Genomic DNA, 12,208 nt, shown 5'->3' on the forward strand with positions numbered 1-12,208 from the left:
TTGCCTGGCCTTAATTGGCCAATCGGAACAACCAGGAGGCGGGCGCCAGCCCAGAGTACTAAGGCCCCGACGAGGTCTTCTACCATTCACTTCTCCTGCTTCCTACATCGACGCCCTGCTCAGAGCATTGATATTTCATATAATTTTGAGAATTGGCCATTGTGATTTTAACTACTGACATCTGCGAGAACAGGTCTTGGTTCCCTTTTCTTTTTCATTTCCCTTTATCAATTCCTCTTCTGTCTCCGTTTTCCTTTAAGTTTCCCACTTTTGAGTAGACTATATTGGAGTGACAACCTAAGGAGTGGAGGTTTCCATTTGGGGACCGACTGTCATTGCTGGCTAGGTTTTTTTGTTTCATAGAGCTCCTTGTCTGGTCAGGTGGAGTGGGTTCACAGATAGAATCTTCTGAATTGATGATCTCCTCTCCTCTCCCCTTATCCATTTCTTCTGGGGCTTTTGTGCCGCTATAATCATCACATATGGTTGTGTGTACCAGCTCTTCCCCCTCCAGGTTGAGTTCCTTTGTAATTCTCTTATTCAAAGGGTCTTTATTGTGGCTTTGTCTATGCCTTTCATTGTGTAAGGCTAACTGGCTTTTTGTGCTAGAAACATCTGTATTCCTTGGGGATAGTTCTCCCCGTCCTATTTCGCTCACTTTTATCTGGCCCCTCATTTTTCTGATTGTTTGGGCAATGATGATATGCCTACATTGAGGTCTCTGTCCATAGGATTAGTCTTTTGTCTGTTTTGGGTGGGGGGGGTGGTAATTTTTTGTGGTATGTTGTTTTGTTACTTTCAGACTTGAGAGCTCTCTTGTCATTTCTCCTTCATCCTCTAAAGTTCCTCCCAGCAATTCATTATCTGTAAGTTCAGTTAAATGTGAGTCAATAAGAGTGTATTCAACCCCTTTCAACTTTTCGGGTGGGCGTTCGCTGTCCTGCTTATTTTGTGTCTGACTATTTCTCTTTTTCCAAGCATTAGGTTCCTACCACCTCCACCTGAGTTCAGATGTGGGCTTACCATGGATTCAATATTTGCCCAAGGGGAGGGGCTGCTGGTTTTCCTCCTCTGAAGATCTGTAAAGAGGTGATTTCTACTGGCTGGCACCATTTCTGTGCCAATGTCCGAGTTTGACCCATCAATGCTTCTTTTACGGCCTTCACTAGTAGTTTGTGCGAGTCTGTCAATACGCTGTTGGTGTGTGTCAATGCACTGTCTCCTTGTTCCTCTCTCTCCCCTATATTAGGGTACTCTTCCTCTTCACTCAGGACCCCTATCTCGGTTAAAGCTGATGCATCCTGGGCTTATTGCACCACCTCTCGCACAGGTGTTTCTGCCTGTATATCGCTCATTTGTGGGTTTAATTCGTTTAATTTGTTATTCTGTTTTTCAATCTGTTTTTTGTTGTTTAGTTTTGGCTCCCTGGTTTTATTGAGTTTGTTAACCATGGTGCCCCCTGCTTCCTCCGTGCCCTGGTCCTATGTTTCATCTCACTTGACTGGCTCATCTGGCTTGTCTAGTTCATTTGCCTCGTGTAGCTCGCCGTTCTTAGTTCTTCCTTCCATGTCCCCCTTTGTTCCGCCCTCCCCCCTTTCATACGCACAGAGCTCACAGTGAGGTGTTTTATCATCAGGGCGTTGTCCCTTAGGAGGAGGCGTGTCTTGGTCCAGTATGCACTGAGTCTGTATTACTGGGCAGCGTAAATTTAAGTCGGTAGGACTAATGAAAATGTTAGTTATCAGTCTCCCATCCTGGTCGAACTTAGTGGGATGTCGCTGGTGGGGGATTGTCTCACTTCGGTCGATGGTCTTGAGCTTGGCGGGCAATCCACAAGCTGTTAAGTCTTCCTTCTTGATGTCCTCCCTCATCCAAATTCAGGTGTTTTCTTGTCATTGTTGTTTGCTTCACTCCACCAGGCCAGGGCCCCCTCTCTGGCTACAGTGCAGTGTTTCTGTCTCCACACCTGAGTGCCTGACTCGATGCAGGATTCACCGTGCAGGTGCTCTGCGCCTAGGGCTAGTTCTTATAGTTAAATTGGTGGACACGTTTCTCCAGTCACTTTCTCTGACTCACTTTCACTTAGTTTCCACGAAAATCAAATTGTCAAACTTCAAAATCAAGAGTGCAGATCGTACAGTCAGCCGTTCCAAAATGGCCACCGCATTTCTGTCTTCGTCAGCACTCAAAGTGCCTACCTTTTGATCGGCCACAACATAATGTTGTTGCCCTATTACCTGTGAGCCGGCAAGTGATGCTGGCCCCTGGCAAAGGCCCACAGCTAAGGCAAGCATTGGAGAGCAATGTATGGCCCAGTATGGGCCTGTGCCGGGCCCGCTATTTACCCCCTGTTCACACACAACTCCCTTGGCACTGCATAGTACAAGCCTGAAACCTACAATGGTCACCCCGGTCAGCAAAGAGTACATCCGCAGCCACCAACCGCAAAGTAACATTATCGTGAATCACTCAAGCAGTATCCCTATTAGTGATGCTGTTACCCTCCCCTACAACTAGTATTCCACTACCACCATCCCTTCCACGTCTGGGACCCCAAAGACTACACAACTTACATTCTAGAACGTACCTAGTCAAACAACGCTCTTTCCCTAGTCTAGCCAAACTCTGACTGCATAGGCTCTCCAGCCGGAACATAGAACCTCCAGTACCCCTTCTCCTTCCTCTGGCCGTGAACCCACCTGACAACACACCCTTCTCCCACTACACAGAACATACCTCTTAACTGTGCCCTCATCAATGCTAGATACCTTGGCGCAAACACTATTGAAGGCCATGAGCTCATTATTGCCAAACACATTGACCTATTCACCATTACGGAATCTTGGCTACATAGTGCTTTGGGCCCCATGCTCAGCATCACCATTCCCCCCAACTACTCTATCAACAGAAGTGACTTAGCCAATGCTATTGGGGTTATGTTGCCCTCATCTACAATTCTGATCTCCAGATCCATATCCTCCCCCTGGCCCATACAGAGGGATACAAAAAATTGCTAGCCCAAACTCAAGACCACTCGCCAGACATCCCTTTCCATTCTCCTACTTTACCAACAACATAATGCCCTCAACCAGACACTGAAATTCCCCTACTCATCACTACCTTCCTCAAACCAGCCAAGCCACCAAATGCCTCATTTTAGGGGACTTCAACATAGGCTTCAATTACCCCACTGACCATAAAGCAACAGCCGTGGTCCAAACCTTTCATGCCATGAACTTTATGCAACTCGTCTCTACCCCACCCACACCAAAGGGCGAATTCTTGACTGTATACTGGCAACTAACATTACCATTGATGTATCACTACTCTTCCCTGTCTCCTGGTCGGCTCATTATCTTGTCGAATTTACAGTGCACAATGCCAACCTTTTGCCCAGCACGAGTCCACAACTAACTCAAATCTCAGTGAGAAACACCCGTAAACTCACCCATGAAACTCTCAAGCATACCTTACTTACAGTCATAGACGCACAGCGCGTTAACTGCAAGAGCCCTGCTGATCTCTACAGCTTCTACCATGATAGTCTCCACATCACAATAGACCTCATTCTCCGCTTAAAAACACATTCTTGAAACCATTCCTGTCCACCATCATCTGGTTCTCTGATGAACTGGTCTTGCTTTGCAGACAAAAAAGAGCCACTGAGCATCTGTATAAGAAATACCCTACTGCCAATAATGCCACCCTCCTCGCCAATGCCACTAAGACATACAAGGCCGCTATCTTCACAAGTAAAGCTCACTCCTATGAAAAAGGAAAGTCTATGGCCAGTTCCAAATCCAAGAAACTCTTCGCCATCCTGGGTGAATTAGAATACCTGAGTGCACCCACTTCCTCAGTAAAACCTGACAAAGCATGGTGTAACAGCATACTAACCATCTTAAGCACCAATATAAACCTAATTTGCAACATAATAACAACCAAGAAAGCTCTACTAACTTCAAAACCTACACATCAGACTCTCATGACTCAACCTAACCTTACCAACCTCGTAACTGACTGACACCTAGAGCCAGTTTGCAGCATCTCCTTCCACCCTGTCACCCAGGACACTGTCCTGAAAATCATCCCTACCCTCAAACCCTCCAACTGCATATTAGGCACTTGCTCTGCCAACCTCATAAAGCTCTGAGCTACAAGCCGTACCCCCATCATCACAGATTTAGTTAATTTCTCCTTCAACTAATGTAAAGTTCCCACCAGTATCAAAGCAGGCCAGGTCGGTAACCCCCTGCTAATAAACAACTCCTTGGACCGTACTATACCTACAACTATAGGCCTAGCACCACCGTACCCTACTTGCTCAAAATATTAGACAACCTTGCCTACCTAAAAGTCCAGCAATTCCTCGAACTACACTCACTCCTTGGCACCAGACAATCTGTCTTCCAAACAAAACACAATACTGAAACAGCCCTCATTGACCTAAAAATGCAACTTGATTGCATCAAAGACAATGGCAACCTGGCCATCCTTCTATTCTTAGACCTCTCTGTGGCATTTGACCTCGTGGACCATGACCTAATCTGCCAAAACCTCACCACGACCTTTAACTTCTCCCCGGAAGCAGTCAGATGGATCAAATCCCTCATAAGTAACAGCACTTCTAGAGTCATCTTTGACAACCACACAGCTGACCCCATCCCTGTCCCCCTTGATGTCCCGCAAGGCTTGGGCCTTTCCCTGATGCTCTACAATACATATACCAAACCACTGTTCGACATCCTCGACAAAATAGGTATTACCTACACCAACTTTGAGGATGATACACAAATTCTGGTCCCCCTCTCCACTAATCATGCTAATGACTTTGACACCTTCAAACACGTATTCTGCCCCATTCAATCCTGAATGGTCTCCCACAACCTATTTCTCAATGATAATGAGACAGAACTACTAATCGTGGGCCCCCCACTCACCTCAAATCCCTTGACCCTTCCTACACATGCATCATCATTGAGGGCTCCACCATCCCTGTCCTCAAGCACGCAAAAACGCAAACACGCAAAAACGCTAAGAGTCTACCTTGATGCTGAACTATCTATGACAAGGCTTGTTAATGCCCATACATCCTCTAATGCCCACACTGCTAAAATCATTTCATTAAGGAGGCAATTCCTGAGTTTTAACAACTCTCACTCTCTCAAGAGCCATCCTCCTGAGTAAACTGGACTACTGTAAGGCCCTCTTCAAAGGCACCTCTGCCTCCAACCTAAAAAAACTAAAGATGGGTCAAAACAAAGCCCTGCATGCAGCCCTGGTCCTCCGCAAATCAGACCACATATCTGCAACACGTTGTGAAGTCCACTGGCTACAAATAAAAGCACAGATTGACGTCAAAACCCTAATCATTGCTCACCTTTGCATTTACAATGGAGCCCCAAAATACTTGAACTGTTGCATCATCAGGAAACAGCCCTGGGGCCCACTCCGCTCCTCATCTATTTACATCAGGATTCAAACATGCCAGAGCAGCGGGGGTGAGCTTTAGCACAACAGCGCCTTCCCTCTGTAACTCACTTCCTCCACACATGATAAATGAGCCCTCCTACCAAACATTCAAGAGACTGCTGAAAACCTGCTTGTTCAATATGTATGACTAACTGTTCTGTATGAGCTAGATTGTACATGACTCTAAGTATGTACTTAACTCAGCTATACAATCTGTCTTCTTTTACCCTATACACAAACGCTGAGATACCTCCAGGTCTGAACGTTACCTAATTGTTAAAATAATATAAAATAATATAAAAATAATCTGTCCTGCATTCTGTAGCATTTCTTATCAAAGGAATCTGAAAATTCGACCACATCACTCTGACCCTCATTGAACTGCAGTGGTTCCTGATGCAAGCCTGTACCATCTTCAAATCCTGCTACATCATCAACAATCTACATCATCCCCGCCCCATGGCTGGAACACTTTGCTACCAAACCCACCCCTAATCGGCCATGTGCCCTGCACCTTAGGAACTACAGGCTTGTCTCCAGACTCCTTGGCACAGCCTGCCATCCACACAACTTCAACACCACATTCAAACCTTTATCATCTAGTCAATCATTCCGTAGTACCATAAACACCTCTCCATCATTCACACCTAACCTCACCTCTCACATCATCAAAGAAACCTCAATCAAGGGTGCCTTGATTAATGCCAGGTCCCTCCCAGCTCATGCGCTGGACATCGCTGATTTTATCACAACTCAAGATCAAGACTTCCTTGCCATAACAGAGACTTGGTTACATGCAGCCTCTGGTCCATTACTCTACCTTGCAATTCTCTCTGCCTACTCTATCATTAGATGCCACAGAAACTCAAATCAGTCGAAAGGCGGTGGTGTCGCCTTTATTCACAACAGTTGCATCGGCCTCAGAATCATCCCTAATCAACAGATTCCCTCAGCAGAGTTATTGTCAGTCAAACTTCCATTCTCACCTAACCAAAGCGCTACCCTGCATCTCAGCTACAGGTCAAAGGGACCTGTCACCACCTTCGCCGATGACATCATGTCCATCCTAGCAGATAAAACTAAAACTAAATCTCAAATTATCCTACTTGGCGACTTCAACCTTGGCTTCCAAGACCCCAATGACCCTAAAGCACTTGACATTGCCAACACTCTAACTGACCAGGGCTTCTCCCATCATATCCAGGAACCTACCCATAACAAGATGAGAACACTTGATTGGCTGGTCAATTTAAACTGCAACATTAATCTACAGTCTAATCTACCCTGTGCCTGGTCAGACCACCATACAATCACCTTCAACATCAAAGCCAAAGACCAATGCTCCAATCAGGACATTGCTCCCTCAATCTGTACCAGAAAAAAAGGGACATAACAAGTGAAAAACTGTTCCCCTCATCCTACCCATCTTAAACAAAGCCTCAACATCATGTACAGACCCCACTGTACTAGTTGATACTTTCAACCATACCATGCTCAAAGCCATGAATTCCATTGCCCCAATCAAATTAAGGAAACCTAAACCATGTGCACACCTTAACTCATGGTTCATGTCACAACTGAGAGTACTACGTAAAGAAAAGTGAAACGCTGAAGGCCGCTGGAAAAGTCTGCCCTCTGACGCTAACAAGGACAACCTCACCAGGACTTCCCTTAATTACAAAGATGTTATCTTCCAAGCGAAAAAAGACACTTATAATAAGCATATTCTTCAAGCAGAATCTAACACTAAAGAACTCTTCAAGATAGCACATGGTGCGTGAGTATACAAAAAGCGCTCCTTGACAAAACCGCGGCACTCCAATCGAAATCAATGCCAAAAAAAGTAACCTACATATTGACCACAGCTCAACTCCCCCATTGGCAATACCACCCACATCTCTCACACCCATAAACCCTTCAGCTTCTCTCCTCTAACTTCGTCAGAAGTCGAACGTATCATCAACAAACTCAAACCCACCAACTGCCAGGGCAACACATACCCAGCTCCCATTATCAAGGAGGCCACACATGAACTAGCCCCTTTTATCACTGCCTTCATAAACACATCCTTCAAGGCAGGCATCGTACCTGATAACCTTAAGGATGCTTGGGTAATCCCTCTTCTCAAAAAACCCTCCCTAGACCCAAGCATACTCACTAACGATAGGCCCATCACCACTGCTCCTTTTCTGCTTAAAATACTGGACCGAGCTGCTTATCTGCATATCCAGGATTATCTGGAATCTAATAAACTTCTCGATCTCAGGCAATCTGGCTTCCGGCCCAGGCACAGAACTGAAACTGCCCTTATTGATTTAAAAACACAAATTGATGATGTGAAAGACAACGCAAAGCTGGCCCTTCTACTACTGCTTGATTTATCGGCAGCTTTCGATTTGGTCAACCACCAAATCCTCTGCTGGCATCTCAAATCAGCTGCCCATTTCTCTGACTCTGCCACCTCCTGGATCAGATCCTTCCTGGATAAGAGATCCATGCAGGTCTTCTCCCCTTCTGCCTCCGCTGAACCATCACCGGTCCAATGTGGTGTTCCTGAAGGATTGTGCATCTCACCAACACTTTATAATGTTTTCACAAAACCACTTTTCGACATTCTTGACTATTTGGGTGTCACCTACACTAACTAAGCCAATGACACCCAGATAATCATCCTTATTACCGGAGACTATACAGTGGACACAAAATCCTTAAATGATGTATACCAGGTCATTCAGGCATGGAAGGCACAACATGAGCTCTGTCTTAATGATGATAAGACCGAAGTCCTCATCTCTGCCTCCCATCATGGACTCAATAGACTAGATCCTTCTTTCAAATCGTTCACCTTCAATGGAAATACCATCAAGGTATCTAGTGATACTAAAACCCTGGGAATATATCTTGATTTACCTTATCACTCTCCAGACAAACCAATGATGTAATGTCAGCTTCCGCCTTTAAAGTGCAAACTTATCACAGCCTACCATGCTTTCCTTACGACTGCTAACTGCACCACACTTGCCAGAACACTCATCATGTGAAAACTTGACTACTGTAATGCCCTATACTTAGGGACAAGCCAACAAAACCTGAACAAGCTACAGGTCACACAGAACAATGCCATCAGGGCAGCTCTGAATATCCCCAGGAATCAGCACATTTCGGACACCATATGCAACTTCTGTTGGCTCTCAGTAGCCCAAAGAGTCTCCCTTCAAACACTCGCCCTCACCCACAAATGTCTGGCAAACCAGGCTCCAAGCTACTTGGCTAGCCGATTCACACCCCACACCGCTACCCGTCCACAGAGATCAGCCCAAGCTCACTGTCTCTCCCTTCCTAGGTTCAAGCTTCAGAAAGCTGGAACGATTAGTTTCCCGGTCCTAGCCGCTAAACTGTCTAATGCACTGCCCAACCCTCTCAGATGAGAACCCTCCTTCCACTCCTTCAAGAGTAAAGCCAAACTGTTGCTTCTTGCTCAGGACACCCCTTAACCCCCATCTGTCACATTCACCATAAACTCTTCCTGTAGAATAACCTGCACCTTTGTTGCTGCCACTGCTTGGCATGCCCGAATGTAAATACTTTGTAAATACTGCGTATAGAGCTTGTATGTCTTCTTTGATCGTATATATATATATATTCTGTACTTTATTCTACTGTCTTTTGCTTTATAAGATGTCACTGTAACTGTAAGATATGCGCCCAGATGCCTTTGGGCCAGGCGTGCTATACAAATAAACAAAATACAAATACAAATACAAGGTTGTCACTGTGACGTCCCCAAGCTACCTCACTGAGAAGCTCAGCATCGCCAATGGCCAACGATCCACGAGAAGCAAGGGCATGTTCAGACTTGAACCTCGCTGGTGCATGAAGGAAAGAACCTTATAATTATAACCAGAAGATAGGCCTTCTCTGCATATGTCCAAGGACTATGGAACCACCTCCCAATCAACATCAGACTCTCCCTTTGCTTCTACAGTTCCCTTATTTCTATGCTTTCCTCCATGTTCTTTCCCTATGGTTGTAAAGCGCTCTGTTACTTCCTGAAGTTAGGTTCACTCAATAAATACCCTAAATACAACAATAATAATAATAATAATAATAATAATAATAATAATAATAATAATAATACAGACCTACATTCATGCAGCCAGTATGGGCATGTTGTCCTAAAGTAGCATGGCATTTTTTACTGGCATTGTAGGGGGGAAAATGTGTGTTTTCTTACATGTGAACACTGCCAGGGATATATTAGCAGTGCATGGATATATTGCCTTGATACATTTTCTTTGCACTGGCCTAAAACCGGTACATATTCGGAGCTCAGGCATCATGAAAATTTGTTGAAAATGCTTCTTTACACTGTTGGTAATTTGACATCTATTATATATTTTTCATGTGTTATCCTACAAAACCGATTAAACAATGTTTGGCTTTTGACCCAATATTTTGTAGAAATCATGCTATTAAATGCACCACTTTAAACAATTATTTTCTTTGTGAGACAACCCCTTCGCTCTCCCAAACCTCTATGATTGGTTTGATCTCCCTTCCTATGCTCAGTCACTTGCTCGCATTCATGGGAATTGTGTATGCTCTTCCAACTACAAAATTCAACAGCCACCACTGAACTGTTGGGAAGGAGATACATGGACAAGACAACAGTCTCCGAATATACAGTAGACTTGTTGTTTTATCATGACCAAGTTCATTATGACCTCAATTACAGCCTAAGACATTTTCCTGTAGTGAACCGTCACCGAACCATTTGGTGCTTTTCATTTGCTCAATATTTAGCTGAAGTGCAAATATGATAAATAGTATTGCCCATGGATTTAACTTGTAATATGCCAGTTTCTTTGAAAAAAGGTTTGCACATGTTGCTCTTAATGATTTTTTTTATTTTTGGTGTTGAACACATAAGTGTTTCCTTTCTTTCAGACTTAACAACATTGAGAAATGTTTGAATGATGTAAATGTGATTTCTTTCAAAGTCTGCATTCCTGCTGCATGTACTTTTTAATGTAGCAGATTCCTCTATTGGGGTTTTTTGAATTGCACTTTTGTATGGCCACTTGTGGCTGTACTGAATTCACTGTTTTTTTCTTTCAATGCAGTTCTATTTGTATTGTATGGTCCATTATGATGTTTTTCTGACATGAATAATTGATTGTATATTTTTCAAAGATTGTTCTTAGTTCCAATTTTGGGACATTGTCATTTAGCCATTCATGAAAATCAGTGACCGAAATGAGAAAAGCACTGTCGATGCAGTATGGTAATATTTTGACATCTTTATAAATAATGTGTTGAAATGTTACGTAACTTTAACTGTTGTGTTTCAAACAGGTTTATCAACAGTGATAGTAAATACAGTAATTGAAGGTGAAGATATTGGGCCTCATTCTAAGTCGGCCGGTTCGGTAAAAAGATGCTGGTATTCATGGATACCAGCACTTTACTGGACTGACCGACTATAGGTTTGCCGCACCTGAGTTACCTCTCTCTAAAGCTGAAGGTAAGGCAGGCGACCTACCAGAAAAAAGGTCATAATTACTGGCACCAGCATTAACGGTCCTCTTGGACTCCATGAATGAGGATTAACACCATCCCTCTGGTACCCGTATTTTGGGGGCAAAACGTTAACAACATTTGCTGGTATCCTGGCCACTCTACCATCAGGATACCGGCAATGTTGGAATGAGGCCCATTATCCTGTACAGTAAATATGAACATGTCTGTTTATTGAGATATTGTAAAGCTCTTTCACAAAAGCATAGTACATTATATTAAAGGTACAGAAAATATGTGTAAATCACAAATGATGATCAAAGGTCAATGTGTAAAAGAGTCAGCTACCATATCTTTAAGTGTTATTATGTCCAAAAAGAGGTACTAATTTCATGTTCAAATAGTACTCAACACAGCACACTTGTAAATGGTGTATTGGTGTATATACGTATTTTCTCTCCAAAGTAATAAGTATATACTGATGTCAACATTGTATGTTTTTACATTTTTAATGCACTTCCATGCTGCCATTACCAATTCAAAATGTTGTCAGAAAGCTCAGGTAGTGCTTCAAAAAGAAAAACAATCCTGTTGAGGATTTGTGATGTAAAATGCACTCATTCTTTCTTAATTTCAGGCAGGTGTTAGATTGCTTTTAACTGTGGTTGTTTAATAAACAGAAAAAGAGATTGTAGGCTTTGATCCTTACACATGTCTATTGAATAGTTAATTTTTGTATCATTGCATCTGCATCTTCCGTTGTATTGAATTGTTTTTCATTCAGCTGTGTTGATGCTTCAATCACATATTCTATTGTATTCAACACTATACATTCACATTTATCTGCAGATTTTAAGCAATATTTTTATAGAGTGCCTTAATTGTATGGCAGTGTGTACTTTCTGCGCATGTTGTGACACTTTGTAAAATATTTTGTAGGTTTTTCACAATGTTGAAAAATAGCAATGGCATTATCATTAACACTTTGAGGTATGCATTTGGATTTTGTTATTAATCCTCTTTTCCTCTGATATTTCAGTATCCAAATCATTGTAAATACTTGACAGATTTGGAGTGATAGTGTCTTCTTTTGTACCCTTTGCTGTGTTATATTGGTTAATTATAACCTTTAACACAGTAAAAATATATTATTTTGAACAAAACAAAATTAAACTATACAGTATACAATCTCCAAATTACACATATAATAATTTCCAAA

Source organism: Ambystoma mexicanum, chromosome 5q, assembly GCF_040938575.1.
Source record: "Ambystoma mexicanum isolate Mex_15411 chromosome 5q, UKY_AmexF1_1, whole genome shotgun sequence".
Classification (NCBI taxonomy): Eukaryota; Metazoa; Chordata; class Amphibia; order Caudata; family Ambystomatidae; genus Ambystoma; species Ambystoma mexicanum.